General features: G+C 43.8%; 1 long non-coding RNA gene across 1 annotated transcript; it reads left to right on the top strand.

The window, feature by feature from the left end:
- The first annotated feature begins 1,042 nt into the window (after positions 1-1,042).
- On the top strand, positions 1,043-7,477 carry LOC124555431. The gene is made up of 3 exons (XR_006968554.1): positions 1,043-1,158; positions 6,997-7,155; positions 7,387-7,477. It is a non-coding gene; the product is annotated as an uncharacterized LOC124555431 (long non-coding RNA).
- Positions 7,478-7,932: the final 455 nt, after the last annotated feature.

Below are 7,932 nucleotides of genomic sequence, written 5' to 3'. Positions count from 1 at the left end.
ATGTAGAAAAAAATCCTCGTCGAAGGATCGAATGGCTTGCCGGCACGGTAGCTCAGCGTGTTCGGTCAGAGGGTTAGCTACCCTCTGTAATAAAACAAGCTGAGTCGACAGTTTAACGAAGAACCTCAACGGGTGTCATTGGACGTCCACCCCGAAAAAATTCAACGAACAGTATAGAACAAAATGAGATCAAATAAAAAAGAAAAAGAAAAAAAAATGGCCAGCGTGACGGATTGTCAATCCTCTGGGCCCGGGTTCGATTCCCGGCTGGGTCGGGGAATTTTCTCCTCCCAGGGACTAGGTGTTTTGCTGTCCTCATCATCATCCTATCATCCTCATCGACTGCACGTCACCGAGGTGGCGTCAAATTGAAAGACTGGCTCCCGGCGAACGGTCTGCCCGACCGGGGGCCCTCGCCATACGATTAAATAAATAAAGTTTAAGAGATCCTGCACTGTTTGTGAAATACTAGGCGCGTACACGCTACGTAACACATGCTGTATATATATTCTGCATGTTATGACATCACTGGGCAATATGGCACAGTGATTTGGATACCATGCTCGTTGTAGCGGGTGTCGACATCAAATTCTCGATCAGAGTTCGAGATCAGTGTGATATTTGCCTTGCTGGAAGATTACCATGGCTAACCATTCACTGTCACTTCTGAGAACATAAAAATAAAAAAATAAAATGGTAGCTGAGAATAAAATCAGATAGCTTCAATTCATTTAAGTCGCAACAAAAGGCGATTCCAGTATAGCTGCAGCAAGTAACATAATCGGTCACTGAAGAATAGAGCATCAGCTGGATTGCGCACTGCAGACGTTACTGACTCAGAACCAGCACACCCACATCACACTGGTCGTGTTTGACTCGTTCGTCGAGCACTTTGTTCCTGTACTCGCTTCCTTGAGTCATATTTCGTCACACGTTTCAGTTTTCCGGCTGCGTGCACTGAGCTGTAGGGACCAGTTTGTAATTAGGCGAGGGTGTGTCCTACTTTTTGAAACGGCCTTCGTACAGTGAAAGGTCCGGTATTGTAGGAAGGCCATGGCCGGGACACACCTTCCGCGGGTGCTATAAAAGTGCTCACTCCCGTCGGCCTGTCAGTCTTCTCTGAAGCCAATCAGAAACATCTGCACCATGTACAAGCTGGTGAGTTACTGCTTTGCTCAGCTCAGCGGACTCGACTCAAATCTTCGGTCTCTGTGAGTCTTCCAAATTATGTCTCAGTCGGCAAGAGTGTTGCAGCCGAAATTGAAAGTTCAGACTCGAGTGCCAGACCAGTGCGCGCTTTTACTTCTTCAAGATTTTTCATTAAACCGAAAGACATTTGCAGGTTACAGATACAATCAGAAAAATATAACTCATTAAATGAAAACGTTTGAAAATTTCTAAAGTCATAACTTAAATGTTGTTACAGATATGTTATATACCTCAGTGCAGTCGGCATTAATTACATCTACATCTACATTTATATTCCGCAAGCCACCCAACTTTACGTGCCACTGTCATTACTTCCCTTTCCTGTTCCAGTCGCGTATGGTTCGTGGGAGGAACGACTGCCGAAAAGCCTCCGTGCGCGCTCCAATCTCTCTAATTTTACATTCGTGATCTCCTCGGGAGGTATAAGTAGGGGGAAGCAATATATTCGATACCTTATCCAGAAACGCATCCTCTCGAAACCTGGACAGCAAGCTACACCGCGATGCAGAGCACCTCTCTTGCAGAGTCTGCCACTTGAGTTTGCTAGACATCTCCGTAACGCTATCACGCTTGCCAAATAACCCTATGACTAAATGCGCCGCTCTTCTTTGGGTCTTCTCTATCTCCTCTGTCAACCCGACCTGGTACGGATCCCACACTGATGAGAAATACTCAAGTACAGGTCGAACGAGTGTTTTGTAAGTCACCTCCGTTGTTGATGGACTACATTTTCTAAGGACTCTCCCAATGAATCTCAACCTGGCACACGCCTTATCTACAATTAGTTTTATGTGGTCATTCCACTTCAAATCGTTCCGTACGCATACTCCCAGCTATTTTACAGAAGTAACTGCTACCAGTGTTTTTTCTGCTATCATATAGTCATACAATAAAGGATCCTTCTATCTATGTATTCGCAATACATTACATCTGCCTATGTTAAGGGTCAGTTGCCACTCCCTGCACCAAGTGCCTATCCGCTGCAGATCTTCCTGCATTTCGCTGCAATTTTCTAATGTTGCAACTTCTCTGTATACTATAACATCATCCGCTAAAAGCCACATGGAACGTCTGACACTATCTACTAGGTCATTTATATATATTGTGAAAAGCAATGGTCCCATAACACTCCCCTGTGGCACGCCAGAGGTTACTTTAACGTCTGTAGACGTCTCTCCATTGAGAAGAACATGCTGCGTTCTGTTGTTAATTGTATTAGTACTTCAAAGTTCCATGAATACTATACAACAATCTAAATGGATACATCGGCTTTGGCTTAACTCTTCTATATATAATACATACTTTTCCGGACTGCACTCAGCCCTTGTGAGGCAAACTGAGGAGCTACTTGATTGAGAAGTAGCGTCTCCGGTCTCGGAAACTGACATACGGCCGGGAGAGCGCTGTGCTGACCACATGCCTCTCCATATACGCATCCAGTGCCGCCTATGGGCTGAGGATGACACGGCGGCCGGTCGGTACCGTTGGGGCTCCATAGCCAGTTCGGGAGAAGTTTAGTTTTTTTTAATACATACTTTTCAAAATATGGAAAAATTTACCTAGACTCGAACTGTTCACGAAATTTTATGGACATCTAGTTGACCAAATCGAAGGTGCTGGTAACCCTGCGTATGTATTACCGATCACAACTGAACCAAGATATTTAAATTGAGTAATTTGTTTGGTATTACGTAAGAAAGATGTGTGTTACTATTAACAGTCTCAACTGTAAATAATGAATTTTTATGTTGATGCTCTTCGCAGGTGTGTAGCTGGATTTCGTCGTCCTGACGACAAAATATTTCGACAGTCCGACTGGCTGCCATCTTCAGGTGAGACTGCAGGTTCACACTGATGCCGAAACTGAAGTAACATCAAATAAGGCAGCTGATGTTACCTCAGCTCCAGCGTGGTTGTATACCTGCAGTTTCACGTGAAGATTGCGGTCAGTTGGACCGTCGAAATATTGTGCTATCTGCACGATGAAATCCGATTGTATGTGCGTGAAGAGCATCATCATTTATTACACTGGCAACATCTACGTAATCACAATGAATGCTTTAGTATGCTTCATAGAACCTATAATGGCACAGTATTTCTGGCATGTTCCATAAATGGCAAGTAATATTTTTTGCGCCAAATAATTCATTGTAGAGTCGGAACTAGCTCTTCCTGATGGTGGAATACTAGCAACAGGTTTTCGTAAGGAGCAGTTAACTCCGAAGGAAGAGAAATGGTTTTAAAAGCCCATCGATGTGAAGAGCAACGGAAACGAAGTATAATATCGAACTGTAACCGAAAAGTTGGTCACTGCCTTTATGACACAACTGTACCACCATTACCTTAAGTGAGTTAAGGAAACCATGGAAAATCTAAATCCGGATGACAAAACGGTACATTTCATTACAAGTGGCCTGAAACTCTAAATGGTTGTGGGTGTATGTCACTACCAACAGTCTGTTCCTGAGTGAACATGTGGACTATGCAGGTTCACCCTTAGATTGCCAAGGTGATAGCTCTGACACAGACCATCTTGTTACTGATCGTAACTGCAATAAAAGCTGATAATTGTACGACTGTTTGTTTTCGATGTGTGTAATCATTCGTAAAATTTGCCATTATAATTAGGTTTGGCATTGGAGAAGAACACCTGAGCGAGTGTTTGCTGCGAAGAAATGTAAAACTCTCTTGGGGCGTATCTGAATCAGAAGGCACAATTAGCTCTATCTTAAATTTATACCGTGCAGTGCCTTCGCTCTCCACAGAGCGGGAGTCTGAACTTCTGTTAAGTACTAAATGCATCCGTTAATAAACATGTTCTCTGGAATTCTCATATTGCTTCTTTCCTCTTGAACGCGTGCAAAATGATGAATCCACTGGAACCATTGGTTCGACTGCTGAGAGGTACAAAGACGCTGAAAGAGAAAACTAAAGCGTTAGGCAGTTTTATAAACAGATATAGGAGAATACACTGTTACTGATAATTTACAAAAATGTGAAAGCAGAGGGAGAAATGTATGCTTGAACGTAAATGTAGATGTTAGCCAAGCTTGCACGTTGCGCTGTTGTATTTGACCACGAACGGTATCTGTGTAATGTCTTCAATACGTTGAAAGTGTTAGTCTTGTTCTCAACAATGTTCTGTGTGGTTGTGAGTGCATTTGTGCCGGTGTAAAATGACTTTGAACGAAGGTAACTTTTTGGTGCTCGTAAGGCTGGTTCCTCTGTAACCATGAGAACGGAAGCGCTTGGTTTCTCAAGAGGCACCATATCGAATATCTATATCGGACACAGCAAAGCGGAAAAATATCATCCGCTAAGTCAAACGCGGACGAAAGTGTGTGTTGAGTTATCGTCACAGACGGTCATTGAAAAGGAAACCCTGTCACCACCAAATCAGTAGTAAGAGAACTTCGTAAGCTGAGAATCCCATGGAGAAATGGAATTCCAAAACTACCCACGTCATTGATGGAAATGCCCATAACAGGAAAACGTGGTGCCGAAGCCATAAAATCTGGAATATAAAGCAATATAAGTAAGTAATTTGCTCGGATGCGTCTTGTTTTGCACCCCAAGAGTGAAACATCGAGGGGACTCGATGATGATTAGGGCAGCCATATCGTGGTATTCCACGTGTTTCATGGTTGCTCTACAAGGTAGTATTTCTGAAATTGATTTAGTGACTATTTTGACTGATCGAGTCCATTCGATGCTACAATGTTTGTACCCTGATGTTCATGCTGTATTCCAAGAAGACAGGACCACTGTTCACACAGGCCGCATAATCCAAGACTGGTTTTGTGAGCACGAGGATGAATTAATTGTTGCATTTCCCCTGGCCACTACAGACACCAGTTCTCGATATTATTGAGCCTTTGTGGTCTACTTTGGAGAGGAGGGTGAGTGATTACTGTCCACCTCCATTATCGTTACCCGAACTTGCCAATGTTTGCAGGGAGAATGATATAAGATTTCCTTGAAAACCATAACAGCCCTGTATGTATCCATTCCGAGACTACTGGAAGCTGTTTTGAATATCAACGGTTTTCCTACACGGCATTAGACATGGTAATGTTTCGTGTTTTTGGTGTTTCCAAATTTTTGTCTCCAACCTCTGTATAAACAACCGTGTATAGCAAAATGCTTACGTTTTGGAACACGGCTGCAGCTGTACATAGATCCATCTACACTACAGGCCATTAAAATTGCTACACCAAGAAGAAGTGGAGATGAAAAATGGGTATTCATTGGACAAGTATATTATACTAGAACTGACATGTGATTACGTTTTCACGCAATTTGGGTGCATAGATCCTAAGAAATCAGTACCCAGAACAAACACCTCTGGCCGTAATAACGGCCTTGAAACGCCTGGGCATTGAGTCAAACAGAGGTTGGATGGCGTGTACAGGTACAGCTGCCCATGTAGCTTCAACACGATACCACAGTTCATCAAGAGTAGTGACTGGCGTGTTGTGACGAGTCAGTTGCTCGGCCACCATTGACCAGACATTTTCAATTGGTGAGAGATCTGGAGAATGTGCTGGCCAGGGCAGCAGTCGAACATTTTCTGTATCCAGAAAGGCCCGTACAGGACCTGCAACATGCAGTCGTACATTATCCTGCTGAAATGTAGGGTTTCGGAGGGATCGAATGAAGGGTAGAGTCACGGGTCGTAACACATCTGAAATGTAACGTCCACTGTTCAAAGTGCCGTCAATGCGAACAAGAGGTAACCGAGACGTGTAACCAATGGCACCCCATGCCATCACGCCGGTTGATACGCAAGTATGGCGATGACGAATACACGCTTCCAGTGTGCGTTCACCGCGATGTCCCAAACACGGATGCGACCGAAAAGATGACGTTTTGCCATTCGTGCACCCAGGTTCGTCGTTGAGTACACCATCGCAGGCGCTCCTGACTGTGATGCAACGTCAAGGGTAACCACAGCCATGGTCTACGAGCTGATAGTCCATGCTGCTGCAAACGTCGTCGATCTGTTGGTGCAGATGGTTGTTGTCTTGCAAACGTCCCCATCTGTTGACTCAGGGATCGAGACGTGGCTGCACGATCCGTTACAGCCATGTGGATAAGATGCCTGTCATCTCGACTGCTAGTGATACGAGGCCGTTGGGATCCAGCACGGAGTTCCGTATTACCCTCCTGAACCCACAGATTCCATATTCCGCTAACAGTCATTGGATCTCGACCTAAGCGAGCAGTAACGTCGCGATACGATAAACCTTAATCCCGATAGGCTACAATCCGACCTTTATCAAAGTCGGAAACGTGATGGTACGCATTTCTCCTCCTTACACGAGGCATCACAACAACGTTTCACCAGGCAACGCCTGTCAACTGCTGTTTGTGTGTGAGAAATCGGTTGGAAACTTTCCTCATGTCAGCACGTTGTAGGTGTCGCCACCGGCGCCAACCTTGTGTGAATGCTCTGAAAAGCTAATTATTTGCATATCACAGCATCTTCTTCCTGTCGGTTAAATTTCGCGTCTGTAGCACATCACCTTCGTGGTTTAGCAATTTTAATGACCAGTAGTGTAGTTTTAACGTAGCTATCATGGTGCTTCAAAAAAGGGCTTAGGGTTTGTTGACTATAGCTGATCAATAACGGACCTCTTTTTGAAGAACCACTTTTTTATGCAAGGAAAAGGCCAATCGATAAATCATGGCATTACTAGGGATATTTGCGAATGATGGTCACCGTACTGACTTGGGGAAAACTGGGCAGTTTCAAAGGGGACGTATAGAGAAAGGATTTTGTTGCAGGTCCTGGTTGTGCTGACTCTGGCTCTGCTGGCCGTGGCGTCGGCGCAGCTGGTGCGTTATGGCTACGGCTACTCGGCGTACAGCCCTCACTACGGATACACCGCGCCCTACGCCTACGCCAGGGCCCTGGGCTACTCATACCCCTACCTCGGCTGAAAGGTAACAGCTTTGACATCTTTCAGTTTCTTTCCATCGGCGTAGCCATTTCTCCACATTTTTTTCCCATTACTGCCTGTCATTATAGTTCTCAATGCATTCAATTAGAAAGTGATCTGTGATGGTACTTTTAAGCACTGATCCGCTACTGAAGACTCATGGTCGCTACCCATTTGACTGTGATTTGTTCAGATTTTTGTGTGAAAGTAATTCTTGTACTTTCTTCTTTTCCAGAAATGTGAACCCGGCAAGAAGATCACGATGTACAGTTCACTGATGGCGCATCATGTAGTTTAAAATCAAAATAAACATATTCGTACTCTTCCATGTTCTGTTGTCCTTCATCCCACGAAACAAAACAAAACATTCTGAAATATTTAGGATATTCTAACAATTATTAAAATGGTAGACAACTGTGTTATCAGTCGCATCTTCCCAAAGACTGCGACCAATCATACACTCAAATATTCTACTTGAAAATTGTGAAAACCTCAATAAATACCTGTAATGGACTTCAAAGAAAACAGTTTTTTTACCACGCCTTAGAACAAAACGGTGATAGAGTATCGTCCAGCTTTACGACGACCGCTGTTGCAGTTCATATTTTCGGTTTTTTCCTACATGGCATTATATTTCAGTATAACTTATTACAGACCGCTAGCAAGATAACATTGTAATACCTAGTATTTGGGAGGAACAAACTATAACTGAAAACCGTGCTCTAAAATCATTACAAAGTTCACATATTTCGTTGTCATAAGATATATGTGTAACGTGTCA

The sequence above is a fragment of the Schistocerca americana genome, chromosome X, assembly GCF_021461395.2.
Source record: "Schistocerca americana isolate TAMUIC-IGC-003095 chromosome X, iqSchAmer2.1, whole genome shotgun sequence".
NCBI lineage: Eukaryota > Metazoa > Arthropoda > Insecta > Orthoptera > Acrididae > Schistocerca > Schistocerca americana.
The sequence above is the reverse complement of the archived record's forward strand: the minus strand, read 5'-3'. Positions and strand labels throughout refer to the sequence as shown.